The sequence below is a fragment of the Podarcis melisellensis genome (assembly GCF_964234715.1).
Source record: "Podarcis melisellensis genome assembly, chromosome: 1".
NCBI lineage: Eukaryota > Metazoa > Chordata > Lepidosauria > Squamata > Lacertidae > Podarcis > Podarcis melisellensis.
Window position 1 is genome coordinate 107,253,091 of NC_138528.1, and position 15,230 is coordinate 107,268,320.

At 43.5% G+C, this 15,230-nt stretch overlaps 1 long non-coding RNA gene across 7 annotated transcripts in view; it reads left to right on the plus strand.

The window, feature by feature from the left end:
* The window catches only part of LOC309376827, a 396,206-nt gene that overhangs the window by 270,389 nt on the left and 110,587 nt on the right, over window positions 1–15,230 (plus strand). Inside the window, exon 3 of one of the 7 annotated variants that reach the window (XR_014171303.1) lies at window positions 5,004–5,297. The exons of the other annotated variants lie outside the window; for them this stretch is intronic. This is a non-coding gene — a long non-coding RNA (uncharacterized lncRNA). Of the gene's footprint in view, window positions 1–5,003; window positions 5,298–15,230 lie in introns of those variants that run through there. 7 annotated transcript variants of the gene reach the window in all.

Sequence of the window (15,230 nt, forward strand, 5' to 3'; positions counted from 1 at the left end):
CATGAGAGTCATGGGAGCCTGAGTAGCAGGGCCAGAGGAAGGGGGGCAGTGGGCGCGGTCTGACCCGGGTGTCACCACTGAGGGGAGATGACAAAATAATGGGCAGCACTCACCATGGGGCCTGCAGCACGCCCGAGCCACGCATCTCTCCTGGGAGTGACGTGGTGGCTTGGGCGCCAGCAGGCTCTGTGCTGCCCCAGATGGTCCGCCCGCCACCTCCCCCTCAGCTGTAGGGCAGCTGAGAGAGAGGAGGCAGACAGACTCCTTGGAGGCCCCGTGGAGCGTCCTGCCCTGACTGGCCCTGCGCCCCACATGGCTGGCCGCCGCTGCTGAGGAGAATGGGGCACTGCAGTGTGTTGTAGTGGTTACAGAGCTGAGTGCACCTGGGGGTATACAGGTTTTGGTTCTTACTGGGCCATGAAGCTGGGTGATTCTGGTCCAATGAACTTCTCTCTGCCTAAACCACCTCATGTGGTTGTTGTGAGGAGAAAACGGAAGGAGGTCACCATCTTGAACACCTTAGGAAAAACATGGGACACAAAATGTATTAAATAAATAAGCCAGTGCTTGCAAAATGGGCTGACTCACCCCTTCATTTGCCAGTTAATTTTCAAGGCCCTTCAAGAGGTATCATTGTGGACTGCTTTGGAGACCTACAGCAGGTGGCTACGTTCGCTTGCAGGTTTGACCTGCTCCCCCCTCTCTATATGTATCCTCGGCATTCTTTTTTGTATTTGGTGGAATTAAATTCATTCTGAATGATGAATGTGCCACAGCTATGGAAAAGAGGAAGTGATATGCCCCATTTGAGGATATATGGCGACAGCAGCTTCTACCTACTCATGCATTGAGCAGGCGCTGTCAGGAGCTCAACCGAGCTAGGCTGAGGGACTCCCTTGTGTCATCCAGTATGGTGAATCCCCCACTTGCATTGCATTTCCTTTGCATTTAAATTAACAGGGTGTAATAATGTAATGACCATGGAATTTGGTAGAAGATGAACTGCAGCGGAACGAAAGCAAAGCTGCATGTGATGAGTAGAGGGCAGAATGGAAAGTGATGCCTTCTTACACCCCTAGCCAGAACAAAATATAAACGGCCTCACCACCACCATTTCCCTGCATGTCTTGTCTTTTTAATTGGTAAGCCTGATGTCTGGAGTCTGGACTTCTCTTTCTGTCTCTGCCTCTGCCTCTGCCTCTCTCTCCCTCTCCCTCCCTCTCCCTCCCTCTCTCTCTCTCTCTCTCTCTCTCTCTCTCTCTCTCTCTCTCTCTCTAAAGACTGATTTGAGTCTCTGAAACCTGTTTGAAAAATAGGATAAAAATAGTGTTAACAACAATCAAAAGTGCAGTGAAAAGATTGTGATTTTTTTAAAAAGTATATAAAAACATAATTACACATGAGGGTCATATACAAGCCACCTTGCCACATCTCATTGGAAGGAAACCAAACCAGAAGGCACAGCAGCTGGGTGATATCTTGTCTTCTTAAAGCCCTAAACAGTAGCCCTTCCACTGAAAGCCCCCAACTGCAAGGAAGTGGCAAATATAAATACCCCCCCCATATTTGTTGATTTCCTGCTAAACTCTTTAACTCACCACAGAGTTATCGAGTTCCTTTTATTCTCCAGTTAAAGCTGCAGTTTTGTTGACATATAGTAAACTAAGGCAGTCTCTTTATTTTCTATTTACTGCATGAATTAAAAATACCCCTTTGTTCCATTTGCGGACCACATCACACAATGCATCATTCCCTCCCCACCTCCCAACTTGCTTTTCATTTTATAATATACCTTTTATGTAAAATAAAACTTAGGAAAGAAATGCTCAAATTCCTTTTCAAACCGTAAGCTAAACAGAAAAGGATTTTTTTTCCCTGATGGAAAGATTTGCAAAGGGAAGCGACTTAATGGCTCAGAAACAGAGAGACCCAGTTATGAGGAAGGGAAGTACAAAAAGTAGCAATGACGGATTAAATTCTGAAATGTCGTGAGAAGTGTAAATGGAAGAGAAATGCAATGACTATAACGGTGCCCTGGCTGGTGTGAGCAGGTAGGGCTTTGGATGCAAAAGCGGCTCCATCTTGGTTTTTTTCTGCCCAAGATTTACGTTTTTCAGCAGTGCAGGGAGAGGAACTGGAATATCTCTGAGGCAATCAGAAACCCCAATAGGACTGCTTGAGTGGGATGAGGTTCAGGAATGAGATGCCTTTGTGTCTCCTCCCTCCCTCATGACTTACTTCTCAGTTCTAAAGTGTAAAGTATATAACCTCATGTTCATTCTCAAAACTAACATGGAACAATTGGCTTAGGGAACTGAAAGGGATACCACCCAGGGCTCTATTGTCTGCAAGGGGATGCCACAATACTCTTGGGTACTAAGCTGGTCACCACACTGGAAAATGCATGGGCCAGGCATTGTACAGAAGTGACTAAGCACTGCAGTGATTAACTAAATAAACTCTGCCTAAGCTGTCTACAATTATTATAGCATGTCTGAAAAATTATTGAAAAAAGAAAAAGGCGTTGGGTGTTTCCCCCCTCCCAGACTTATTTTGATGCTAAAGACCTCAGGTCCACTTCAGTATTGATGTAATTCACTTGAATTATATGAAGAATTAATTTGGCCATATTACCTTCTCCTCAGGGTTTGTGAGGAGGAAAATCCCCTAGAGGTATTGACTTAGTTTATCATCATCATTAGACTGTAGAAATGCTTTATTAGGTCATCTAATCCATTTCCTCCCCTAAACAGCTAATGTAGGTTCGGCCCCTAACAGTATAATCTACTCTGCTTTGTCTAGACCATTCTTTTTATGGCTTAATATAATGATGCTAACACCACTTTTCCTGGCAAACTATTCCACATGCTATTAGGAGTTTGTTTTCCCTTGTTGTTCAGCTCAAATTATTTTATAGTTAATTTAAATCTCATTACTTTTACCTTGGCACAGATACTGTACAATGCTTTCACAAAGCCTGCTTGAGTCGTTGAGTCATTTTATTTGAACGTGGTGTCTCTCAAACCAAATATACTTACATAGCAGACAGTCTATCCTTGGTTCACCAGGTAAATGACAAATAGCTTATTTCCAATTTGTAGCTCTCAAAAGGGCCACTTTGAGAAATTTAAGTGGTGACTCCCAGGAACCTATAGGGGCCTTGGGTTTTATCTCTTTCAGGCCCGTTGCCCAAGCCTTTTGTTCCATGTTATTTTTGAGAATGAAGCCTGATGCTGTTATTTACTTGCTACTTCAGAACTTTACTTCCCACAATGTCTTTTAGTGGCACTCCACCAGGGACATTTGTAAATAAATAAATAAATAAATAAATAAATTGGAGGCTCTATTGGACTGTTGTTGCACGCCTCTGATGCCCACCACTATCGACATTACTAGGTACATATGCCAGAGGCCCTGAAGTGAAGGACACAAGGCAGGAGTTGATAATGCAGGTGAGTTGCGCACAGGTGAGCTGCAAGCAAGCTGCCGGCCAGCTCTGTGGAGGCTCCTTTTATTGAGACAATATGCAAACCCAGGCAGGTACATTTTGGACTGTGACCTTTACACATCTTCCAGTCCCGAGATTGTGGGGTGGCACAAAGTTATTTTGGCACCTGTTTCCACCGCGTCATTTGCCCCTTGCACAGTGTGTGACGAAGGAGACAAAGGTCTCAGACAAAGGTCACAGACAGGACATCCCAGACTACTGAGACCGCAAAAGGTTAGACAGAGGGCACGATGTTCAGACAGCTGTGGCTTTGTCTGTGAGGGGGAGTGTGCCCCGCACCCCAAGGTCACGCATGCAGGTAGGCTGAGGCTGCCTGCGGGTGGGGAATGTGCTCCAGACCCAGTAATCATTCCTACAAGGCCTGTCAGAGGACACTTTGCCAATAGATCCCTTAAACCTGGAGCTGGCTATGTGACAAATCACAGCCAACTCTCCCAATGACCACTCTCTTCATGGGAGTCATGAACTGCAGCTGTAATGCTGGTTGATAGTGAATCCCAGCTCTCCTCTCACTGTAGTTTTCCGTTCCTGTTGTGCGCAGAGGCAACCATGTGCTACCAGACTGGTAAGGAGATAGTACTGCATACACATTGTGCATACACAATGATATACCACCAGTGCTAATAAAACTATACATTGTTAAATCCTGTAAGTGGCTGCCTACCGCTTTGCTTTCACCGGTGAACACTTCGTCTCTTTGGAATAACGATTCCTTTCCTTTACTCCTTCCACAATGAATCATATTCCACTGGCACCTTCCTGCCAGTAAGGGTTAGTTCTGTATAAGTAGCCTAAGAGATGGCACAGCCCAGAAATGAGGCAAAGGCAAAACTATTCAGATTGCCTCCCTCCTTGTTGTCCTTCCACCAGCAGGGGAAGACTTTTTTTGTTTCAACAGGCTTTGGCGAGCTGATTACTTTTAATGAAGGGCTGTTGCTGTGTTGTTTTTAATTATTCCCCCCCCCCTATGTTTTAATGGTTCTCATTTTTACCTGTAAATAGTCTTGAGTTTTGGCAGGGGAAAAGGCAGTGTATAAATCAAAATCATGAGCAAAGCAGGTACCAACTGCTGCTGTTGTGTGTACATATTTGTTTATTGGAAAAAAGGTGACGTGTGTCTTGAGCCTTCAGTAACACAGTTTCTCTAGTGCCAAGGCTTGTGCCCGTTCATTTTTGCATGCATTATTTTAGCACACATGGAGAAAAGCAAAGGGAACAGCAGGGAGCTAGATCTCCTTTCATCTTGCCTTTTTTTTTGGGGGGGGGAGCTATAAAGCAAAGTGATGGGCCCAAAGACTAACACACCCCAAAAAGTACCTCCAACTGCATATCTGAAGAATAAGAAGCATTTTAAATCATACTTGTATAGGGAGATATCTCAGTAAGAAACTAGAACTTTCATGCGCTTTGACTGTCATGTGAAAGTTGCCATTTGTGGGGAGATGTGAAAGGTTTTGCCTAAAAAGAAATGTGCCTCCTACTCTTTTGACCACAGTGCCTGGAGACAGATAGTCAGGTCATGGATCCACAGCAGTGACCAGAGGAGAAAGGACTGCTGGGAGGTGCTCAGGGAGAAGAAACGCCATGGTGCATCTGTAACAGCAAAACTGGACACCTTAATCTGCCCCAGCTGCAATAAAACATGTCTCTCCCCTATTGGTCTCTACAGCCTTAGCAGACACTTTAACTCTCCAATGGCTTGTCTACCCCGCATGGCATACTCTTCCATGGTCTCTTGAGACAGACTGATGCCGACTCTTTTGAGCATTCCCCCCCCCCATACATGTTTGCAGACATTTTTGCTGACTATTGCTGCTGCTCCTCTGCTTTTTTTAAAAAACTTGAGCGTCTTCACTGTGTGATCCTCCCATCCAATCAAGAATCATATATGATGACAGCATAGTATCCTTTAGCCAATCAGATTTTCCTATGTGGTGAGTATCAGTAGAGGCACATGAAACCCTTCTTTTGCCCTCACTTTGAAAGGGGATGGGAAAGGGGAATGCAGACAACTGGACCGACACTGTGTCCTGCTGTGTTGTGCTAGCAGTTTCATTGCCTGCCAGTGCTCCATAGCAAGACCTGATGCAGCATTAGACACACATGGTTATACAAAGCGGGCGGGGGTGGACTGGGATGGAGTTGTGGATTGACATTCAGATTCATATCTGAAAATACATTCATTACAAGTAAAGCTATGCACAGGGACAGCATCTGCATTCAGGTGTTCAACAGCACTGCTTTACTTTCAACAGGATGTACATTTGGATGTGTATCCTAATTAATCAACTAAGGACATAAAAAGTGTCCTCCTAGGTCAGGCCAAAGGCCTATCTAATTCAGCATCCTGATCAACCAGATGCCTATGGAAAGCTCACAAGCAGGACCTGAGGGCAACAACATTTTCCCCACTTGCAATTCCTAGCAACAAGTCTCCAAAAGCATACTGTCTTCAACAGTGGAGGTAATACACAGTCATCAGGACTGGCTGCTATTGATAGCCTTAGCCTCCATGAACATAATGGAATCTAAGCAATGTAGAATCAGCCCTATTGCCACATCAAGGACAATGCTTCCTCTTTCTCCTGAAGTTCTCTCTCTCTCTCTCTCTTTCTCTTTCTCTCTCTCTCTCTCTCTCTCTCTCTCTCTCTCTCTCTCTTTCTCTTTCTCTTTCTCTCTCTCTCCCTCCCCCACCCCCCAGTTTCACACCCTCTTCACAAGGGTTCAGAAAATCACCCCAGGGAAGGGACACAGTCATGAGGAACAGAAATGCTGAGAAAGCGCACTGTTGATTTCAGCTCAGCAGTAAAGAAAACTCTGTGATAAAGATGGATTAAAGTCATTCACAAGTCTTTTCTCCTGAGCCTGAAGAGGAGATAAAGACTCCAGCTGTATATTGAGACTTGGAGGTGCTTGGAAAGCAGTGAGACTTTTTGCAGCTTTCTGAGACTCAGCCCAACCCTCACTACCCATTCTCCAGCCCAGACCTGGAGAGTATGGCAGGGGTGGCTTACACACCCACTTGAGCATGGTATGGCACCAAACAAGATCCTTTCCCTCCTTATACAGGGGCATTGTGCCGAGCATAAATTCTAGCTGCTTACGAAGACAATGGAGTATGCCTCTAGGGGTGAAGTCAAACCACTGGAAAATCACAGTGCCTGCTGTGGCTGCAGATACCAGGAACCCATAATTGCTGTCTCCTGCATTGTTTTTGCTGCATTGGCAGCACCAAAATGACCTCTTCGGGGCGCAGGCCTGGGCAGTGTGTATGAAGGTCCTGGGCTGTCTAGATGACAAGACCCCCTTCTCAGCCTCACTGATGATGTCAAAGGAAATCAGAGCAGTACATGTGGTACCAGTTTGGCTGCAGGAGTTGCCAGAAGGAGGCGTACAAGACGCCATCCAGTCCTTTTAGGGACTCCACTCGAGATTTGTGTAGGGTTTACTCCATAGGCATTCTTCTCCTGAAGATGTCCCACAAGGCAGCAGAGGTTTAAGATCTGAGTTTTCCTTCCCCTGGATGGGCTACCTTCCCAGGTTGATGAGCCTCATCTACCCCTCATTTCCCTCTACAGCATATGCAGTAACCACCTTCTTGACTCTTGGACCCACTATTGCTCTTGTCTGCTCAATCCTGACCCCGTCTTCGCATGAAGGGGGAATCTGTAATGCACCGAGGCTTGGAGACCCATAGGCTACCCTCGCCTAGTTTAGCCAGCCAGTTGAAGCCGTGGCTGCTGTTGCATGCTAACAGCTTCTAAGAGCCACAGGTGACAGCGAAGTGCAGAGTGGGGACCAAAAGTTGGATGAACTACCCCAGAAGGAGCATGGTGTGTCTCCCACCAGAGGTGCTACACCTCCCGTAACACTTCATACACCCCATAGAACCTTCATGATCACCTTTTCTAAATATTAACTTGGTTCCAGTCAATTTGTCTGAGAATGTGATTCAGTGGACTACTGTTCTTTAGTTTACATATTTGAATCCTTCTACAGGGCCTTTTTACTGGTCTAGATAGGCCTGAATTGTAATGTCAAAGGGGAAGTTTGTAACAAAACTTTAAGGCTGGTCCCCAATGGCAATATAGCAGAAAACTAAAAGAGGTTGAAGCAAGAATTGTATAGACAAGAGTGAAGGTCCCTAATGACAGGAAGGTTAATAAAAGGGGGGAAATGGCTTGTATGAATGCCAGTTTCTGTCCATATCTTAGCCTGGTACTTAAGGGGAATGTTTTCACTTAGATACTTTTGGTCCTCTTGCTGACATGAGGGAGATGCTGTTAATAACGGAGATTGTCCCTGATGGTGGCAGGTCTAATTACAGGATAAAACACAAAAAGGTAGAATGAAGTAACGGGTTTGTGGGTTTCTTTTTTCCCCTGGATGTCAGTTTATTACCAATCTGACATTATAACTTTAAGGGTCAGTTCTCTGCAGTCCCTGCATTACCAAAACAAAAAGAAAAGCAGAACACACAAAGAGGCAAAAGGGGTGGGTGGGAAGGAAGCAATCTTTGTTAGTTTCCTCTTCAAAATATTTTTTTTATTAATAGTGGCTTATAAAACAGGACTCCTTGTAAAAGGCGCCTAAAATATGTGTGTGGCATATGCACACATCACTTATTTAATTCATCTCTTTAAAGAGAGCTTGGATTTGCTGACAAATAAGCCACTGAAATAAACAAGAATCCAAAACCTTGGCAAATATTTGCAGCTTTTCTCCCAAACCAGAATGCTTTAGTGAGCCATAGGAAATACGGTAAATGAAATCTATATGCTAAGTCTGTCTACCTAAATTTTTCATCTCCCCATTTTGGTTGCTGGTGATGTTTTAAAGGATTACTTTTGTTGATTTTATATTCATGTGTTGTACTCCATCTTGCTGTTTTTTACATAAATTGTGGCTTATAAATTCATTAACAACAACAACATGACTACTAAATTGCAGCTTATTCAAAGTGCAATCAAAATTGTGGGGAATACACACACACAGAGTAAGAGAGTCTCACTGTCATTGTCCAGATTATAAATTATGGTTCCAAAACAAAATCTCATTGTCCAGATTATGAGTTATGGTTCTAGGGCTGTATAGTGTCACAAATCAGTTCTCAGCTGACCCTACTGCCTTTCATTTAAGCTAACCTAGGGCTGAATATTCTCATTTGTGTTCCTTGACCTTAAGACTTCCAGTTGACTACTGATCACCCTGGTGGGTCAGGCTCATGGGATCATTGTGTCCACTTCTGGGTGTTGCAGTTTTGGGAAGGTATAGTTTTCCCGCTTATGATCCAATTCTGTCCAAATGAACATCCCAGGGCACTGATCACCAACATTATTCAGGTCCCACAAAGCCCATGAAAATGAGTTTGGTCTTAATCCTGATCTTGTATGTCACCTGCTAAGGAACAACTATCTCGTTGGTTTAAGTAAATAAATGAATGCATAAATAGTTAAATAGATGCTTTTCAGATTGCCCATTTAAAGGGCCCCTGCGTTTGGAGATAGCTTTATAAATACTTAAAAACAGAATGTGATTAATAAAAAGCAAACAATATTTTTTAAAAAACAACAACAACCCTAAAAACAGAAAAACAGCAGCTAAAAGCAGCATAACTAATTTCCTCCAAGTTTCAAATTATTTAAAAGGCAAAAAGAAGAAGAAAAAAGAATTTGCCTGTTGTCAGAAATATTTGGAAGCAGGCATCAGCCTAAGCTCCATAGGAGAGTATTCCACAACTGGGTGCCACCACTGAGAAGGCTCCCCTCTTTTGTCTGATTGCCACCCACCTTCCCTCACCAGGTGGCTAGGTTTGCTAAGTATTCAATAAAGCTATGTGAACTGCAGTATTGCAAAATGAGATTGATTGCTCCATTGTCTATGTTCACGCTTCTCAAGTGTTCCTATGTGAGGCAACATTTTGAACAGACAAGTCATCCAGGCAGGGGAGTGGGTTATACAAAAAGGCTAAATGAAAAGTTTTCTGCCTTAGCTGTTCGATTTGTGTTTTAAAACCTGCCCTTCCAGTTGTACTGTTTTGGAAAACATTTTAAAGGCTATGTCTGTAAATCACATAGAGGGACTTATACATAGAAGGCAATTCATCAATACAGCTATCATTACATATTTAATATGAATATATATATATATATATATATATATATATATATATATATATATGCAAATTGATCTGCAAATATAATTGAAGGGAAGTATAAAAGTGCCACTACTACTGCCTTGATGGTGGACAGCATTTGTCTCATCACAGCAATTTCCAGAGCAACAGCTGTTAGAAAAAATCCCCACAATCAGAGATATCATGGTGGTCCCAAACACAGGCCCAACACGGAGGTACCAGTCATGGGGGACCCATAAAAGGCTAAATGGGAAAGTGCTTCCCTGCTGCTACCCAAGCCTCCCTTATATGGTTGTGCGACAGTGCCTGCAAAGACGCAGCAGCAGGTTCCAGTGAGCGCTTGCTGGAATCTTGCAAAATCTCACAGCGTGCATGAGATCTTGTGAGACTTTGCCAAGAACTTGTGGAGCACACAAGATCTCATAGGTTCTCACCGGAAGCAGCTGCCTCCGCTTCTCCACCAGCAGCGAAGGTGGTAGAGTAGGTAAGGTGCCCGCAGGGGCTCTGCCCCAGGGTTCTGCCACCCGAGGCGGCTACCTCAGCCCCCTCCATGGGTAGGTCAGCCCTGGTACAAGTTCATGCAAATTGCATCATGGCACAAGTGCAGCCTGATTACAAGCCTCTGAGTTGCTTTTCATGCTACCACAACTCATGCTGGAAGCCACTGGAAGCCATGAACGACTCCTGTTTCTCCCTCTATCTGGAATCTATTCAGAAGCTAGCCTTTAGTCACATGCACCAGGGATAAAAGGTTCAAACGTGGCTTGTTTCATTGTGTGTGTGCGTGTGCGCGTGTGTGTGCGTGTGCACACACACACACACACAAATCATCATTATCAGTCTAAGATACTTATGTCAAGATCTGAAATGTGTTAAACAGTTGGGTGAACACTAGATATTGTCCCACAACAGAGAAAGTAGCACATCTACAACGTCTCACATCCCTGTCTGGAGTCGTTCTTAATGATACATCTCACCGTTAAAAGAATTATGCTATACACTGACATGGCACCATTGTTGAATTATTTTCAATATTTAATTTGCTGTGCTGAGTTACACAGCATGCACACATATGCTATTTGTACCTATACATTTATCTACTCTTTTCTCTGTCTCTTTCTTTCTCCTGAAGCCCTAACATGATTGACACTCTCTGAGAGCCAAAGTTGGAATAAGGAACATGCACAAATGATGGTTTCCTTAGCAACGGGAACCATGTGAATTCTCTTCTTTCCTTGTTGGTGATTTTTTTTTTTTTACTTTACTTAGTGGTCTCTCCACATTGGTTTTCATGGAGACTTGGAGGCCTGATGTCTATTTTTCTAAAAATAAAATAAAATCAGTGAACCAAAGAGAATTAAAAGGATGTTTTGTTGTTGATTTGAATGTTTAATTTTGTTTAACTGACAAGATTCTCAAAAGCACATACTCATTTGAGCATTCATAGTTTTGTGGATATTTTTTTTTAAATCATCTCTTCTTAAAGGGATAAATGGATATTCAATTTCCAAAAGAAAAAATAACTGTATATTGAATGAAGGTGACCATCCTAAACATATTTTCTGTTAAGTAAGACATATTGTATTTGAGAGAGTTAACTTTCATGTAAGCATGCTTGGGACTGTGTCAATAATTTAATTTCCATACATAGTTCTGTTATATTTGTATGTGAAAAGTACCTTTCCTTCAAATAACAAACCACAAATGTCCAACCAGCGATGGAGGATGAATTGGAGAGGTACCTAATTATTTTACTTATTTTATTTTTATAAAAAGCATTTTCGTAAAATCATAGAATCATAGAATTTTAGAGTTGGGAGAGATCCTGAGGATCATCTAGTCTAACCCCCTGCATTGCAGGAATCTCAAGAAAAGCATCCATGACAGATAGATCATAGAAAATGCTACATAAAATTAGAAGTTGTTTGCTTGCCCAATCTGCCTCCCTAGCACTTTTAGCTCCTTTGCATGCAGTCAGATGCATGAGGGTACAAACTACATAGGATAGGGTAAGGAATATCTAGCCCACAGGCCAAATTCAGCCTCACATGGGTCTCAATTTGGCCTGGAAGTCCTTGACACACACCCCCAGTGATGCCCACCCATCTCCCACCTGAAGGTAGAGACATAGCTGGAGTTGCCCTGCCCTTGCATGAAGTCTTGGGTTTACAATTTTGGGAGAGGGGAGACTGGGGAGCGGGCAGGCTGGCAAGGCCCCCTAGATTTAGAGGCCTAAGTCGCTCTGCCCTCACATGAAGTCTTGGGTTTGCAATTTTGGGAGAAGGGAGACTGCCCGCTGGGGAGCGAGAGGGCTGGCGAGGCCCCATAGATTTAGAGGCCATAGGTTTCAGCCTACTTAGCCTATACATAAATCTGGCACTGCCTGCATGTTGAAGTGGCTGGACAGCCCTCTTGTCCTTCACCACAAGTAACAAATCTCTTGGGGCGCCCTGTCCTCTGTTCTGCTTTCTCAACAGAGGATGGCGATGAGGCAAGTGCTAGGAAAACACCTAGGGCTGTTTGCATGAATACACCACACAGTAAGTGATACTTTGTTGGCAGGATAATAAGTGCTAAAGGACCACTTACCTCCTCTTGTGTGTGTTTGTGTGTGGGTTGTTTTTTTTTAGCCCACAAGAGTTTGGAACATATATGCAAAGCGCACAGAAGATGTCACTTTTATTGCAGCAACCTCTGCCATGCTGGTATACGAAGTGCTTTTAAAGAGACACCATCAACTTGAAATCTTGTCTCTTTTAAGTGTTAAAAGTGGTTTCATATGTTACACTTGCCCTCATATTTCACTTTCATTTCCTTCAAAGCCATTCATGAGGATGGTTAGCCTCTTTGCCCCTCCACACCCACACCACAATCAGACTTCAGTCGGGAGGGCTGTCTATGGATGCAAAGGAATATATATTTGCTTCTAATCACCTTTAGTCATTTTCTCTCCTTGCTCCCCTCCCGCAAACAACAGGTACATGAGGCACACATAGGACCGTAGCTCAGAACTGCATACCGTAAGGAACATGAAAACATCTGGCCCATGTTGTTCTGATTGCATACTTTGTTTTCCCATGCCATTGCCACACTCTGGTCCAAACGACTGGCTGATCCAGAATATTTTATTCCACTAGGAGAACAATTTTAAAATAGCTCATAGTGAAATCCCTGTAAAATTCAGCTCAAATTATCACATTTGTTTATGACATGATAAAGTCACTGCAATGTGTTCCCCCCCCCCATTATTTTCACTTCTACGAGAACTGTTATTCTGAAAGTAGTGAGATCTAGGGTTTATCGTAGTTTAGAATCCAGGAATATTACGTTCTCCACAATGTGTGGACGTAACAAATATCATTGCAGGAAGCAGGATCCAGCCTCCTTGGGGCCTCAGCTTTCTGGCATCCGCTCACCACAGATCACAGGGCTGGTGGTGCCCACAGTTCACCACTAATAAAGTTATACTGAGGGATAAGGATGTTGAGGGACTGCCAGATGCCCCTCAAGCCTGGATCCAGGCCTGGCAAGAAGGCCTGTTGAAAACAAAGGGGCAGCATATGAAATGACTGAAGGAAACCACTGCACAGCGTCATTAAACCACCCCCTGAGCCTTATGAAAGAGTGAAAGAAGCTTGTTGGGATGAAACAGCAGGGAATAGCTCTTGGACAGTCACCCAGAGGGAAAAGAAATGTGAACGACGTGAACTGGCCTAGGAGTAAAATGTGCATTGGAACCTTTCACCAGACAGCATCCCTCATAGATTTTCTGGAGCAATTGCAAAATTCTCTCTCCTGCAGAATGAGGCAGCCACGTGATTCACCTTTTGCTTTCCTCTCAATAAAGGATTTAGTTCCATGCTCACAGCAACAGGGACCTGTTCTCCCCCCCCCCTCCCGCCACCTCCTTGATACTCTCTTAGGCCCTTCTCAAATCCTCCTGTTTACTTCCACAGGTGGAATTGCGATTTGCTCTTCTTGTACATGCTTATTATTATTAATTTTTTTCCCAACGTCTTGATATTTCTGTGTGGCTGCCGTGGGAGATTTCACAGGTGGCTGATGAAGCTCGTTATATTTATTTGGACCTCCTCAGCGCTCCTTAAAAGGCAATTAAAATGAGAATGGAAATGACTGTATGTGGTCAAGCACACCGCTGCCTGACAATTCACACAACTGCCAGCAGAATATAAAAAGGGAGGGCTGTTTGCACTGGCACAAGGCGAACACAGCTGTGCTAATGGCTTCCCAAACTTCTGCATTTGAAATTTGCCCAAGAGGAACTTTTACAATGGCATCGGTGACTGAAGCACATTAACCCTTCTAATCTATACATTTAGCAGACTGCAGGGTAGGAATAGGCTACATGTCCCTCCCTGTCAATCATAGTTTTCTCCTCCAGCATATTAACATGGGGTGTACAGCAAGGCCTGTTCTATAGACTGGCACTAGCTGCTGCACAACAGCTTCAGCCAGTGGTGGACCTACATTTTGGGGGCCTTGAAGCTTGAGCTATTATAGGAGCCTCTTCACAACCAGCTACAAGGTCTCCATAACCACTGTTATCTTCTTCCATGGGGTTGTTTACAACAACCTTTACAACATCTAAGCTACTGACTCTCAAGCTTTGGAGTTGTTGAAATACATACAACAACAAAATTAATAAATTTGAGTCATGCAACTCAAGTTGCATCTGCTAGACATGTTTTTTTTTTCAAGTAATGTGGACTAAAGTCACTTATGGGGCCCCTCCGGAATCAGGGGGCCTGAAGCTTAAGGTTCATTAGTTTCCTAGTAGATCCACCCCTGGCTTCAGCTGCTTTTGCAATCCACCCAACACCACCCCCCACCTTTCAATGGTGGGGATGGTGGTTTGCATTCTTCCAACATCACTGCATAGGTGGAGCTTTTTGCCAGTATGTAAGTGCAACCTAGGCTGCATCTAGGCACATCAAAGAAGCATTTCAGTTAAATGCATTTTAAACTTGGTATGAGAAACTGCGTTGGCAAAAATGGAACGCCATCTGGGGTCATGGTGTTATCATGCATATATAATGCATATAAAACGCTTTTTCTCCACCCATCTAGCCGAGTCCCTAGAATGATCACTTTAAAAATACCTATTCTCCCATCACTGCTATGGCTTAACCCTAAGGAAAAAAGGAAAGGCAAACATGAGCAAAAAAGGTCCCCCTATTTACATTTAGGGATTGGTTGAATCTATTGGTTTTGGTCCCCCTCGGTTTCTATTTTTTCACGTGGGTTTGTTATTCTTTTTTTGTTAAGTTCTCCTGAAAATTCATCAGCACTTTAATGAGAATTTCTCCTAGTAAGCACATGTTTGCATGCAATTTTGCCTTAGGGTTAGGCCATACCAACTTGTCTAGAAGATTGCCTTGCAAAAATAGATTTAAATAAATAAATAAATTCTAATATATGCATTTCGATGCACACTTTACCCTAGTATATGCATTTTTGTACACATTACCTGGCTTAAGGATAGCATTGCAAAATTCAGAGAAGTGAGAATTTTGGAGGATGGCTATGTTTTGGCTTGCATATGATTTCAGAAAGTGCAAATTAGGT